The 15,396-nt window shown below is 51.9% G+C and overlaps 1 protein-coding gene across 11 annotated transcripts in view; it reads left to right on the forward strand.

Annotated features, from left to right (window-relative positions):
• Window positions 1-15,396, forward strand: part of GAS7 (growth arrest specific 7) — a 218,192-nt gene that overhangs the window by 142,756 nt on the left and 60,040 nt on the right. The window lies entirely within an intron of this gene.

The raw sequence follows: 15,396 nt of genomic DNA on the forward strand, positions 1-15,396 counted from the left end.
AGACAGACACACACACAGGGAAGACGATGTGATGACACAGGGAGACACCAGCTGTGAGCCGACGGACGACTGAGGCTGCCAGAAGTGAAGAGAGAGGCCTGGAACAGATTCTCCCTCACATCCTTCCGGAGGAGCTGACCCTGCCAGCACCTTGATCTCAGGCTTCTGGCCTCCCGACTGTGACACAATACGTTTCTGTTTAAACCACCTCGTTTGTGGTATTTTGTTAGGGCGGCCCCAGGAAACAGTATACTTCCCGTGCCCCAGCATAATGTGCCATTAGTGGTCTCTTTGGGCACTGCCAAGCCAAACAAGTGGTGTGTGGCGCCCTGGAGAGGTGCTCTCTGACGCCTGGCCTAAGGGTCTGTGGCACTAGCATCAGGAAGGGTGGCCTGCTTTGCTCGTGCACTGACAGCCCATCTGTGAATGTGGGGTGAGGGCTCTGGCTTAAAATAGCTGCCTGGGTCCCAGAATTCTGATATTTCCCAGACAAGTGCGTGCAGAAAAGCTTTGATACAGCCCGCAGACAAAAGACACGTAAAGCAATTGCTTTCCGGGTACTTTTGATCCTTCTCTTGACTGCTCTTGAGGGTACTAGAGAGGGCTTGGCGGAGGTCACGCCTCCAGCTCTGTTCTCTCCTGCTTTAGTCAGTTCCTCTGGGCTTGTCCAGCATCCCGACATCTCAATTCCTCCATCACTAAAAGAAAGGCTTTGGGTGGTTTTGAAAGCCCGTTCAAGCTCTGTATTTCCGCCGAGGGCCCAGCTCTCTGCTGCCACCCGCCCTGTCCCTGATTCCTGCTGGCTGGGGTGCCCCCACTCCCATGATGCGTCTTTGCATTCAGGTGCAGGGGGAGGTACTTGTTCACAGTGATGGGATTAGGCAGGCTTTTCTCGTTCGAGTTTCCTCCAGTGTTTTCTTCCTGGACTCATACTACTTTTATAAGGAGGATAAAAATAGTTTCTCTGAAGTGGAGGAGAGGACTGGAGCTGAGCTCAAATGCTCTCGCTTCCTTTCTCTTCCCCAGCATAACATCCCATTCTCTTCTGTTTCTCTGAAGAAGTGGTCTTGGGTTTGGGGGGTTTGTTCCAGGGCTGAGCTGTGCAAACTGGAGCCTGAAAGGCCCTAGTCTGTCTTTTGTGGTGGGAGGAACATCCCCGTGCTCTCGGCCACAGGAGGAGGAACATGCCGGGCCAGGAGCAGTCCTCCCCTTCCTCTTCTTTCTCCCCCCCTCTTCCCCTTCTCTTCCTCCTCCCCCTTCTCCTGGCTGCAGATAAAAGACTTCGCTTGCTTTCTGCTGCTGGTATATAAAAATGACGTGTGTTGATGGATTGGACACTACAGATGGATACAGAGAGGACAGAGCAGGAGCAGAGCCAGGGGAAGCAGAACAGAAGGCGGGGTGGGGGGGGGCACGCAGCACTTTTAGACACCACATCCCCACCCAGCTGACTCACCTCTTGCACACGAAGAGTGAATTCTTCTTAGCAGGTGTGCCAATGCAAAACCTTCCTTGCTGGCAGACTGTAGACACAGAGATGAGACCTTCAGATGGATTCCACAACAGCCTGCATATCTGTGCTCCCGGAGGATTTCTTCTTTGCTCCCGGGGCATCTGCCCTGGTGGGTTGACTTTTCTTTCTCTGGATCCCGCCCACCAACTTGCCTATTTGCCGTGCTTCTCAGCAGCACCACTGGTCTGAGGAAGTGGCCTGAGCGGTGGGTGCTTTCAAGTCAGGTATAATTTGTAAGCTGTTTTGATCGTTGCACCTTTTTTTAAAGGCAGGTTTTAACGGCCCTACCTCCAACACCTGGAGACAAGGGTGCATGGCACCAGAGAATTGGGCCCTTCCTGGTCTTCCTTGGGGCCTGGGGTTCTCAAAGTGGGGTTCCTGGACCAGCAGCGGCAGCATCACCTGGGAACTTGTTAGAAATGCAGTGTCTCAGGCCCTACCCTAGACTCCCTCAATCAGAAACTCTGGGCGTAGGGCCCTGCCATCTGTGTTTTAGCCAGCCCTCCAGAAGGTTCTGACGTGCTCTACAGTTGGAGAAGCTCTACCCTAAACCCTCCTTGAGGGCTGCCCCTGTTCCTGGCGTCCTAGCCTTTCCCTAAATGCGTGAGTTTTCACGCGTCTTTGCAGAGAGGTTTTTTTTTAACCTGTTCATGCAGTTTCCCAAGAAATCTTACTTCATTCTTTCTTCCCCATTTCGTGATCTTCTGTACCCAGAATGCCCTTTCTTGATGTTGGACAATAGCTTATTTTGCCCAGAATTTCGATACATGTTTTGCAGTGTTGGTTCACGATAAGGATTTCTCCTGTGCACCAGAAGGAGGTGCGGTGGGCCCTTGGTGATTTGGGCACTGGCTGCTCTTCCTGAGAATCCAGCCGGCTTGGAGGGACCTTTGTGGCTGCACCTCACAGAGATTATTACTTATTGCTAGTTCCCAAAATAACCTTCACTCTTTCTGACAGTTTCTTCCGGCTTGTGAAAAGCAACACTCTCAGTGATTTCGAGCATTATTTATAAACATAAAGTCACACCTTTTACTGGAAAGTCTTCTAAATATGGATTAGCAATGCAGAGCGATTGAAGTCCATAAATGCCAAGTTTCTCAGACAACAAAACAAAAAGGTGATGTGTGAGTGGAAAATACCGCTTCGTGGGAAGAGAAGTGTCTGAACGGTTGAGTGGCGTGATTTTTCCATGGAGAGATTTTGGAAGTCCTGCTTGGGGAATGTGAAGAAGCCACAAGTCAGCATGGTCACAGAATATTCCAGACGCAGAGCTAATGGCATCAGGTGTTGGCCGTTTACAGGACAAGGCAGTTTGGTGAATGTCCATAGGCAGGAAATGTCTTGTTATAGGAATAGAAGCCCACCCAAACTAGCTTATGAACAAAGGACTTTTATTAGAAGGAAATGGGACATCTCATAGAAGCCCTGGCTTAAGCACTGGAAAATTGGGTGCTGGATGAGTTGTCCTGTCTCTGGGACCTCATGATATGTTATGCCTACTTCTTTCTCTGGGTTTGCTTCATACATATTTTTCTCTGCAGACTTGCCTTTGGCTTTAGCAGCTGTTTAGCAGAAAATGGCTGCCGATGGTGGCAGATACCCACCCCAAGCCCTGTTCTGTACAATGCTCCCTGCTCCAAACGGCAGTGGCCAAGTAGGCATGCCCCTGGTGTGGGTCTGCATAGGAAGAGCTGGGGATGGACGGTTCTCAGAGAAGGGTCTTGATCACGTGTAGCAAATAGCTCCAATTTTTTAATGATGTTTTATAATTCTGATTGTGATTTTTCTAGACTCTAGTTTTCTAGCAAGTTTAGCCAATCTTTACCTTTACAGTTTCTACCTCTTGAGGTCACACTTTAGAAAGGCCTTTCCCGCAAAAGAGAATGATATTTTCTTCCAGCACTCTCATGGACTGGATTTTTCCCCCCCTTTAAAATTTTTAATCCAGATGGAATTTAATTTCAGAAAATGTGTGAGAAATGGATCTACCTTAATATTTTTCAGATTGTTGGCCTGTGGTTCTAACAGGATTTATTGACTGATTCAGCCTTCACCGCTGCCCTGAAGAGCGCCTCTTCACCACGATACTAAACTAGTCTGCTGGGTCGGTTTCTATCGATCTTTCTCCTTATTCCTGCACCGACCCTTTACTGTCTGTCTCTCTTTCATGGGGCGTTCTTATGTACTTGGTAAAACATTCAAATGGCGTGTACTGTAAAAATATAATCTTCTTGCATTGGTTTCATTTTTAAGAATTAATCAGCATCAAATATTTCTTGTGTATTCTTTCGGCAATTTTCTGCACGTAAACATTTTATGCCCGTTTATAAATGCCTCTGAGAACCTCTTGTACACTCGTCACTTGCGTGTTTTGGAGATGCTCTGCGCATCGGCACTCCCAGATCCACCTCATTCCCCAGAACAGCTGCACAGAATGCCATCCTGTCAACACAGCATCATCACTCCCCTAGCAGTGGGCATTTACATCATTTCTTAGGAGTTTTTTTTTCCTCTAACCAAAAATGCTCAATATATTTTATACTTACATCATTGCACACCTAGAACTGTCATCAGGTCAAAGGGGACGTGCATTTGGGCTTTTTGACAGCTGTCTGCACGTTGCCTTTTGAAGGGAGACTTTCCCAACCTGTTTTTCCAGATCCCTGCTACCTAGGATCAGTCTTGAGAGATGAAAGGTGCAGTGGGCAAAAAAAGTCTTGTTGTCGTCTTAGTTTGTGTTCTCCAATTTTGAGTGAGAATGAGCATCTCTCCCTCTTTTTTGGTCATTTGTAATTGTTTCCTGTGAATTGCCTGTGTACGTCCTTTGTTCTTTTTCGATTGGGCGGCTTGCTTGATTGTGATTCATACTACGTGCAGGGAATCAGTGCCCTGTCTTCTCTCCCTGGCCCTTCCTTATCTTTCTGTCCGTCCTTCTATCTGTCTTTTTACACACTCTCACTTACTTTTAGAATCATTGGCCATGTAACTGAACTTAGTTCGGACAGTTGCTCTGAGCTGGGTCTTCATTCGTTCTCCCGACACTTGCTGAGCAACTCTGCGGGGTGCAGGGGAACAGGGCTGCCTCATGGTGACACAGTCCCTGCCCTGAGAGCACATCTGGTGGGAGGAATGGATGTGAACGCAGGTTTGACAGCTGAGGGAGGAAGAGGTCATCCCTTTCCCTAGCTGGTCTGTCAGCTCCCTGAGGGCAGAGGCGAAGCTGTGAGCTCCCGGAGCCCCTCCCCAGGCCTGGCGCCCCGTTCAGTTAGTGCTCAAAGTCTGAATGATGCTGACGGGGAGCTCACAGGGCCCTGAGGTCACCTGGACTCTCCCTAGGTCCCAGCCAGCTGAGCATATCCTGCCGGCCCTGATCTCTCAGCTCTGTCCATGCCACGCACCTGGGAACAGGATTGTGTAAGACCATCTTTCTTGTCCTAACTCGGGACTCTGCCCTCTGGGGCTTAAGATAAGGCTTTGTTAGGAAGGTCAGGCCCTGCTGGAGTGAGTGCCTCTCCGCCTTGGGTCCACTCACTGGAACCTTGTCCGTTGTCCTTTTCCTTTTGGCTTCGTTCACTGCAGTGCTTTGTCCTCTCCCCTCGTCCTCTCCTATCCTAGGAAGGGCTCTAAGGACTCGGTCATGCTAAAGGGTTTGGGACGATCTACTCTAATTTGTAAGTCTCCTCTGGAAACTAAAGTAGGTAACCAAGTCTCATGTCAAAGCAGTGGCTCTCTGGGGACAGATACTGTGACCTGATAGTTTTAGAAGGTTGGGCTGGAGATGATGGACATTTAGGGGGTTCCTGGAATCACCCCACATTGCTACCATGCGTCCTGCTTTGCCCCTTGCCTGAGCCTGGTCCCCTGGGTTTGTCTCACCCAGGCACCTCCCCGTCAGTGGCTGGTTCCCGTGAGGTCTTACTGTGGACTCTACTAGTTTTTCCCACATCTGGTTAATCACTGAGGCTGCTTATTAACATGCTGACTTTTGGGTTCTAGAATCTTCAGGTGTGAAGTCTGGGAATCTGTATTTTTAACAAGTGGCCCCAATGATCCTGGTGAGTAACCGAGTTTAGGAAACAAGCCTGGAGCTTAGCCAGAACTGCTGTGCTTCGGTTCGGAGGCTGAGTGTCCAGGCTTTGGGTTTGATAAGGTTTCCTTCTCGGTACCTACCTAATTTTCTCAGCCATTGGGTGGGGGTCGTGATGCCTGTGAGCTGGCACTTGGCTGCCAACACCTGTTGGCTCAATGACAAGACACACTTTCTCCTGCACTGCAGTCAACCCTCATTACCCCTCAAGCCAAGTTCGGGGATCCCCAGTGTATTGCCTGAGGCTGTGCTCTATAAGGAGGCTGCTACAGAGGGATCCTAATGGGATGGAAGGACAGGCCCTTCGAGTTCCAGGCAGGCCACTCCCCCCCCCCCCCCCCCCCCCCCCCCAGAGTTCCTCCAGCTCCCGGCCCACCTCTTCCAGGCCCTCTGTGCCGGCCAGAGCTAGTCCAGAGCTCGGTTCAGGCCAAAGTCCAAGGGCCAGGCCCTGAAGGGGCCACTGCTGCATCTCATCAGCATCATCAGCCTCTGGACCATCTGTGAAATGGGTGTAAGGGCCCTGCCCCACCTGGATCACAGGCTTGTGTAAGGATCCCATGAGCTGCTGTGAAGTGGGGAGTTGTTTCTCATTAACCAAGGGGCAGCCTACAGCTCAGAAATGCTAAAGACAGCACTCTAGCACCCCCTCCCCCAGCACCATAGAGAGAGTCCTTCCTCCCTCTCCCTCTGGGGGATGGGCACTGTGAAGGCGGGAAGAGGAGGAATGAGGCCGGGAGGGGCTTGTGGGCTGGAAGCTGGGAAGCAGAGAGAAGGAGTGGGGAGGGTTTTGTTTTATTAATATTATTATTGTGTTTTGAGGGCTTACTCTGTGTCAGAGACTGTGCTGGAAGCTGTATATGCCTCACAGACCGCTCATCCTGGCACCACGAGGTTACTGTGGTGTCATCGCTGCTTTACAGCGAGGAAGCAGACTGAGGATCACAGTCATTCAGTTATGGGGGGGGGAACCTGGGATTGGAATATCTGTCTGTGTGACACCAGTGCCCGAGCTCTTAGTAACACACCTAGGAGGCCTCAGAGTATTTGAGGGGTGTTTTAAACACCAGGGCCAGGTCTTTGTTCCGTTGCTTTCCTTTCTTGTGACAGTGAAGGCCTGGTGTCCCCGAGCTCGCTCTTCCTCAGAGTGTAAGCAGTCTCCTTGCCCAGGGGAGCCCGGGGCCGTCAGGGCTGTGTGCGCGCCTGTGGCTCCTGTACTCTGGGAGTTGGGGGGCATTAGCCACCCCACCTCCCAGCCCCGGGCTTGACTCCTGCTGCGCATTTCTCACTGAAGCCCTTGGTCTCCAGGGCTCAGGGTCTGTTTGCTGAAGCTCAGGAAGCAGACTCTGGGCCCAGTGGCTGGGGGGATGTCTCTCCAGACTGCCTGACACTGAGGCAGCCTAGGATCGGCAGCCGTCCTGCTGGGCTCGGACCCAGGTGATCCTATGGAGCGCAGTTTGCTGGTGGGGCCAGGGCGGCTGTTTGCCTGGAGCCTTTGTGTCTTTCTATTTGCCCAGGGTCCACCTGCTCTGTCCCTGCTGAGGGGATCCGAGCTGGTGTGGACCGGGTCAAGGGGTAGTTGTGGAAGCCCCACGGGAGGGGAAGGGGGATGAAGCCCAAGCAAGAATCTCTTAGTCAAGCTGTTCTTCCTGGGTGTTACTAGGTCATTTAGGAGTCATCTCTATGCACACGGGGCTGCAAGAGGGAGTCTGGTTCCTGAACTGGGGGCAGGGGAGACCCCCTTTCTCTGACCCTGCTTGAGTGAGACGTCCTGGAGAGCTCACGTCTTGGCTCTTGGCGGTAGAGACGGTGCTGCTAGTGCTGACTACAGAGTTGCAGAGGCTCTTGGATGGCTCCTGCCCCACTCAACCCACGTTCCCCAGCTCCTGCGGCTCCTCTGGAGGGGGTTCAGGAAGAGCCCACCTTGTCTGGCCTCTGGAGGCCTGACAGGCTGGATGGGGAGAGGCAGCATTCACAAATGACCCATTTAGGGTTCCAGGCGTGCTGAGGGCGTATGGTGGCTCAGTACAGGAAGCCTGCTCGGAGGCAGGTCCCAGCACAGCAGCGGCCATTCGATCATATCACTTCTCTGCTCAGAGCCCTGCAGTGGCTGTCCCTCCATTCAGAACAGAAGCCACTGTCCTTACAGTGATCTTTCAGACCCTGGAGCCGTGATCCTCAGAGCTGAGCATGCATGAAAATCACCTGGAAGGTGTGTTAAAACCCAGATGCTGCGCTCACCCCTAGGGTTTCTGATTCAGAAACGTGGGTGGGGCCTAAGAAATTTGCATTTCTAACAAATTTCCCAGGTGATGCTGATGCTGCTGTTCCGGGGACCCCACTTTGAGAACCACAGCCCAAGATGATCCACTTTGGTCCCTGTTACCTCTGACCTTTTCTTCATCTGCTCTCCTGCATACATCCTCTTTAGCCACACCATCCTCCTTGCTGCCCCTTGAAGCTGACTGACATGTTCCTACCTCAGAGACTTTTTTACCTTCAGATGTGTTCCTGGCTTGTTTACCTTCAGATATGTTCCCTCAGATATGTGCCTGGCCTGCTCCTTCACTTCTGGGGTAGCCAGCTTCCAAGACGGCCCCCAAGGTGCCCACCTCCTGGTGCTCCCACCCCTGTGAGCCCCTCCCACGTTCTAGCAGGGTTGGTCTGTGTGACCAGTAGAATCTGAGGCTAGGCTATAGAAGGTATCATGGCTTCTGCCTGCTCTCTTGGCTTGCTTGCTCTGGGAGGGGGTTAGCTGTCATGGTGTGAGCAGCGCCATGGCTTCGGCTGGCATCTACGGGAGGGAGCCATCTTGGAAGTGGCTCCTCCCGCCCCAGTCAAGCCTTCAGGCAGTGCAGCTCCAGCTGACGTACTGACTGACTCATAGGAGAGCCTGAGCCAGGACCACCTGGCTAAGTCACCCCCCGATTCCCGGCCCACTGGAACCAGATGACGTAATCAATGCCTGTTGATGTAAGCAGCTAAGTTTGGGGTAATTTGTGATGCAGCAATAGATACTGAACAATAAATGTGCCTTTCTCAGTGAGGCCTGCCTTAGCCACTCTACTAAAATCACATACCTTTGTAACATACTTTTTATCCCCCTTTTCTGCTTTATTCTCTTTAGCACGCCCCACCGTCTAACCTGATGTGCTTTAGTTATTTATCACCTGTCTCCTGGCGTGACTTCTGCCCTCTACCGCCATTAGAAAAGTTTTAAGTTTTCATTCATGGAAAACTTTATATATTGATATTCAAAAATAGAATAGCATTGTGACTACTAGAATGGGAACTGAAGGAGGAAGGAGTTTAACCTGTTTATTCCCTGCATCTCCTCAGTGCCCAGCACACTGCCAGACACACAGTAGGCCCTCAAATATAACAATAATATAATATATATGTTAACATTATATCCAGTAATATAATTTGTTAAATATTTATCATATATTTATATATATTTATACATTTTTATGTATCATATATTTATATGATAAATATTTCTAATATTTTAAATATTTATTAAACTAATATGATAATATTAATTTTGAGGCTGGTTCTCAAGTGGAGAGTGGTGTGTGGGTTACAACAGCAGTGTTTCCTGCAGCTCCCAGAGCCCAGCACGGAGCTCAGAGGCATTGGTGTGTCCGGCCGTGGTAGTCTTTGCTGTCAGACTGAGTCCCAGCTCTGCCACTTCTCACCAGGCCTCGGTTTCTTACATTAAAAAGATGGAAAAGAGGGCACCCATTTCATAGGTATTTTGCAACCGCTGAAGGAGATACCCACTGTGGAGGTGGGCCAGGCACAAATGGATGTTCAGAGAAGTTTCTTTCCTGCTGAGAGTCCATAAGGAGATTTCACTGAATTTTAAGGAGTTAAGAATGCCCTGGGTGTCATCCTGAGTGACAGTCAGACCCCTACCTGGAAGGTGATTGAAAAGCCAGGGCCCAAGAAACACTGGTATGCAGGAGGGGCCCAGAGCCTCTGCTGCTGGGTCCCGAGGGAGAGCCGCGCAGGCACCCGGTGCCAGCCTGCCCCGCGGCTTGCTGCTGCTGGGTGCTGAGCAGGCCACCCGCCACTGGGACCGGGGCGGGCTCCTGAGATTCTCCCGGCCTCGCCTCCCTGGCGGGTGTGGAGGACACGGCCACCAAGGAGCGCAGGCGGCCCGGTGACAAACTGTCTGTCAAGGAAAACCTGAGCACAGCCCAGCCGACCCTCCTGGCAAGGAAAACTGGTTCCAGGAGAGAAGCCACAGTTGGGGCCACCGCCAAACAAGGGGAAGGAAGAGACAAGAGGCGGGGGAGGAGAGAAAGTGGGAAGCAGAGAGAGTGAACCTACAGCCAAAGAGGAGGGGGTTGCAGGCATGTCTCTTGAGCCAGGATGAGAAAGCCCAATTCCTCCTGGGCTGTTACCTGTGGTCATTTCACCCGATAGCCACTGGGGGCAGTAGAGAGCGCGACCAAGAGAACTAACCAATCACGAGTGGGATCCACTGGGGGGGGGGGGGGGGGGGGGAGGGAAGGGGGGGGGGGGGGGGGGGGCGCAGGGGGGGTGGTGTTGGAGGGGGAGAAGATGGGCGTGGCTTACTGATCGGCCCAGGGCCGGTCACTTTGACCAGAGGCCTAGGTCCAGGGGCTCACTGTGGGCTTCCCACTGGAAGCCAATACCGCTAATGCAAGCAGGATGTAGTCTTAACAAGGAGAAATGAAGTCCAGAAGTGACTTTAAATTTCATAACTCCTGCTGGCTTACTGTTTTCTTTATTAATTATGATGATGATTATTATTTTAAGGAAAAGGCATCTGTGCTCAGATTTACTTAGCTTTCCACCTTTCAACTGTACCCTCTTTAAAACTTTATTCTCCGGGAGTCGGGGGCCAGCCGCTGTAATCCACTGGTGGGGAAATTGAAATTCCTGGCTCGCAGCATTCATGACCAGAATAGCAGCCTCCCTTGGGCCAGTTTGACCCACAGTCAGTTCATTTGTGTGTTTCTGGCTCCCCTGGTTTCAGCGGAAGAGGTCTGAATCGAGTTAGAGCTGCCTTTAGGAAAAAATGTGTTTCTCGTGAATAGGGTTGGATGGCTTTCCAAGAGCAGGTCTCACTTCTTCCACTCTGACCTCACTGTCCCCACAGGGCCTTTGGGGCCCGCATGACAGCGACTCTGTTCGTAGGAGTCTGTGTGCTCACTTGGAATGACCTAGGACCCCAGGGACGGAACCCCAGAGAATGCAAAAGGGCCTCGGTCAGGGTACCTTGGGCCCTGAGCTGCCGCTTCAGTTTGCTTTGGCTTAGTCAGGGCGCCTGGTGTGCTATAAATAGATTAGGGAGTCTTTCATTGGAGAAGACCTGGGAATGACTTCCTCCCAGTGGGTGGTATGGTTATTTGGGGTGATTTTCCCTGCTGCTGGTGAGGTCACCCAGCCAGAACCCTGGGGGCTTTCTCTAGATGTCCACCCGGCCTGGCCTGGCCCCAGTCCTGCCCCATGCTCACAGTGGCTTTGTGTTTTGGGTCAGACAGAGCTGGCCAAGACTAGGCGGTGGGCTGGGCTCAATCCTTCTGGCGTCTGCACTGTCCCTGATGGAGCCCTGGTGGAGGCTGGATGGGGAGTTGCACGCGGTACTTATGGGGAGAAGGGACTGCAGCTGCTGGTGAGTGACCCTGGCCAGCGAGTGCAGGATGGGGGGGCCTTCCATCAGGACCCTGCATCTACAGCAGGGTTCTGACTGTAGGTCAGCATCTCTCTGTGATTTCAGAGCCTCTTCCCACAGTCCCCTGGGCTACCTGATGCCATACTGGCCCCTCTATTCTGTATTAGAATTCCCAGTGGAGAGGCGAATGGACCCCTAGGGGCATCTACTCCCTGCTCTGTGCTCTCAGCACATTCCCATTAGGTGCCCGTGGACGCTGCTGCCGTGGTTCCCTTCCTGGAGAGCTCCAGGCCAGGGAAGGAGGAACCGGGTGCAGTAGCTTCTCTGCTCAGTAGTAGTCTTCACTGTGGCCTCTGCTTTGTGCCCCCATGCATGGTGGTGTCCTGCGGGTGGCAGCACACAGGAATGGTTGAACGGGTGAGTGGACGGGAAGACAAGTCTGTGCGTGAATTGGGAGCCCCTGCTATCGCCAGGAGATAAGGTGGCAGAGTCCTCTCATCTGCTACAGGGTTTCCTTTTTTTTTTTTTTTTTAAACGAGAGCAAGTTCACACTTTTATTTACAGTCATGCATTGCTTAACGACCAGGTTACATTTTGGGAAATACATTGTTAGGCGATTTCGTCATTGTACGCATATCATACTTACACACTATGATTTGTAATCTAGACAGTCCAGCTAGATTACCTGCACACCTAGGCTCTATGATACTAACTTTATGGGACCACGGTTGTATATGCAGTTAATTATTGACCAAGATATTGTTATGCAGTGTGTAACTGTATTTACTTTTCAGGAAGTTTAAATCTTTGAGGGGACAGCATCACACAGACTCAGTGGCCTTAGCCGGAAGATTGCTTTGGAGTCTGGCACGAACTGTGCCGCTGTTTCCATGGGCACAGGGTACCTCTCCCCACGTTCCTCTGGTTTGTTCCATTTGCTGCCAGGACTTGCTGTGTTGTTCTTTGTACATATACGGACATCTCTTGCCCAAATAGAATTCAGTTTCACCTTGGGTTTAAACACCTTCAGTTTTAAGAAGAGCTCTGGGCTCCCTCTGGTTCCAAAGACCCCACCTATAGCCAGCTACAACGCCTTGGACCCCGGCCTTCCAGACATGTTTAGAAGTCCTGCTCCCCGCAGACTTCCGCAAGCTGCAAGATGGCGGAAAGAGCTGTAGGGTCTTCTTTTGAAATAAGGTTGGTGGCATCGCCACTGAAGGGATGGAGGCAAAGCACAGTGCAGACAGCTCTCTGGGGACCTTTCCTGCTTTCGGGAGAGTGGGGCTGTCTGTTTATCCCTGGAGAGGGGGAGGGCATATCAGCTGGGAATCTACATGATGCCACCACCGTGTCCATCGTTCCGTTTGCCCGTCTGTCACGTGAGCTGCTGTGTTTGAAAGGGGGAGCTAGCCACAGACTGGGACCTCTGGGGGATGAGGTAGATGTCGAGGTGAAGATCCATGCTGCCTGAGAGGTGGGACGAAGAGCTGATTCCCTGGAAGGAGCTGGACGGAGTGTGTGCGTTGGGGGTGGGGCCCTTAGGTCAGGTCCTCAGACAGACTCATGTGCAGGAGGTTCAAGAAGGGGGTGTGCTCTTGAGAGCAGCATTGCAGCGCAGTCACGAGAAGTCCTGGCCAGCCCCTTCGGGAGCTCTGAGCTGGATGGCCCTTCAGAATTGTTTGACTTGAGGCACGGGAGTTGATAGGCCTTTGTACCCCAACACTGACTAGCCATTGGATGTGTGGCACCCCCTACCCCACCACCCCAGCTACAACCTTGGGCAAAGGAGGGATTCGGCTATGAGCCGCTGCAGCTGGGGACACCTGGGTGGCGCACTACAGCATCTACTCTAGAGAGTTTGGGCGTTTGACAACAGAGGAGAGGAGCAATCTGGGAAGGCTGCGTGGTGGAAGAGGCATTCTAGTTGGGACTTGATGAATGACTAAGATTCTAACATCCAGGGATGGTGGGCCCAGGCAGGAGGTGGTGGGGGTGAGTGAACAACTATAACAAAGACGTCTTCCGAGACCAGCAAGTGGAGTTGATGGAGCTGGAGTGACGTCAGTGGGAAGTCCATCTGAACAGACAGACGGGTGCTGTGCTGGAGATGGGTGCTTGCTGAGGGGCTGGGGTGGGCGCTACAAAGTTTGGACTTTATCTTGTGTGCTGTGTTGGAAAAGAGTCAGCAATGGATTTTCACTGGTGAGTGAGCTGCAGAGGACGCGGGGCTCTAGGGCGAGCGGTCTGCTAGCTGTGTGTGGGGAGAGACAGGAGGCAGGAGGACATGGAAAGGAGGAGAGGAAGGGAGTATGGGCCTGGAGGGGGCGCCTCCAGGCCCCAGGCACTGATCAGAGGTGGGTGGTGGGCTGTGGGGAGGAGCTGGTGAAGCTGTGGAGGTTGTCCCTGGAGCTCCAGGGGCCAGGTTGGAGAGGAGAACCTGAACTTGACCCTGTGGGCCTCGGGGCAACACTGTGGCCCCCAGGTGGGGCCGATCCAGCAGGAGGACGGGAGGCCTCTTCAGAAAGGAGACTGAAGTCTGAGGCCGGGAGGCACGTCTGTACTCTGGGGGAGCCCGCCTTGGCTTTTATGAAGGCTGTTTTCTCATGTAATGGCGTCTCCACATCCAGCTGGCCTCTCTGTTTAATTTAACTCCGATGCGGCACCTTCCGGCCATGTGCCCGTGTCACCCAAGCCCTTTACGTGCATTCATCCATTTAATGCCCTTATGACCCTATTTAGGTACCATTTTTATCCCCATTTTACAGTTGAGAAAAAGAAAATACAGGGCTAGGTGAGGTCCAAAGGTCGCTCAGCGTATGGGCAGCCAGGCCCGGAATGCTTTCCCCTGCCCTCGGGCTCCGAGTGGCCGCTGGTGTTCACAGTGGGTTCTCCAAGTCTTGGTGCCCTCAGTGCCAGCGCACGCCCCTCCTCAGGGACGCCTCTGTGCCTGCTCTTCTGGTCGCCCCTCCTGAACGACCCCGCTGCACTCTCGTTCCTCGTCACATCCTCCCTGCTCTTCCCTCACTGACCCTCTGTGCCGTTTTCTCTTAAGACATAAAAGGACCATATTATCACCCAACTCCTGGAACCGTAAGCTCTTTAAACCCAAACAGTGGGTTTTAAGATTTTAAGACCACTGATCAGAGCCCTGGGGGGCAGGAGCACTGGGACCTAAAAGACCAGTTAGCCCAACCTCTTCATGTTGGATGAAGAATTGGAGGATCAGAGAGGTAGTGTGGCTTGCCCAGGGTTGCACAGCAGACTAGAGGTAGAGCTGAGGCAGAGAGTTGGGACTGAGCAGTCTCTTGACTCCTAATTGAGAGCAGCCATGGAAAGGTTGTACTTTTTTCTGCTTTTAATTTTTAAGACAATTGAATTTTCAGTAATAACATTTTTGATGAAATAATGTCATATCCATATATTGGGCTAACTTTAAAAATAACTTTATGCTAAAAGCTTGTATGTGGGCATTTGGCATGAATGCAGTGACCGCCTCGGGTAGATGCCATTGTCGATCTCCTTTTACAGAGGAGGAACCAAGACTGCGAGAGGACCATCCCCCTGGCCAAGGTCAGCTGGTGCTAAGAGGCAGAGCGGGGCTTCAGGCCGGCCCTGGACTTGCCGCTGTTCATCGCTCCTAACCACTGAGCTATCTGGCCCCTTTAATGATTTTGCAAAGATATTCACAAAAGTCAGTATGTGGAGGGAATGGCAAATCTGATTTTGTTTTGTTCTAAAGATGTATAAATGCCTAGAGAGCAAATCCACGTAGATCCCACAGTGTTGAGAGCCGTGACCTCGCGCTGTAGGATTAGGAGTGAGATGCTTTTCTTTTATGGTTTTCTACACCATCAAGTTGTATATAGTGAGAAAGCATTATTTTTATCACCAGGTAGTTTCCTGAGTGGTCTCTGCTGGTGGCGGTGAAGTGGCAGTGTTCGTGGTGATGATATAGCTGTGGTGTTAGCTTTATTTCTGGCTGGACCGTGTAGCTGGGCATCGGAGGAGGAAGAAGTGGCCGATCAGATGCAGCAGTTGTAATTCAGACAAGACGCAGGGCTGTGGAACCCCAGGAAGGACTTTGGAAATCACCCCTGTTTGACAGAGGACCACGTCTGTGCAGACGTCTGGGCCGGGCTCCTTCCACTG

The sequence above is a fragment of the Equus quagga genome, chromosome 11 (genome assembly GCF_021613505.1).
Source record: "Equus quagga isolate Etosha38 chromosome 11, UCLA_HA_Equagga_1.0, whole genome shotgun sequence".
NCBI classification, from domain to species: domain Eukaryota; kingdom Metazoa; phylum Chordata; class Mammalia; order Perissodactyla; family Equidae; genus Equus; species Equus quagga.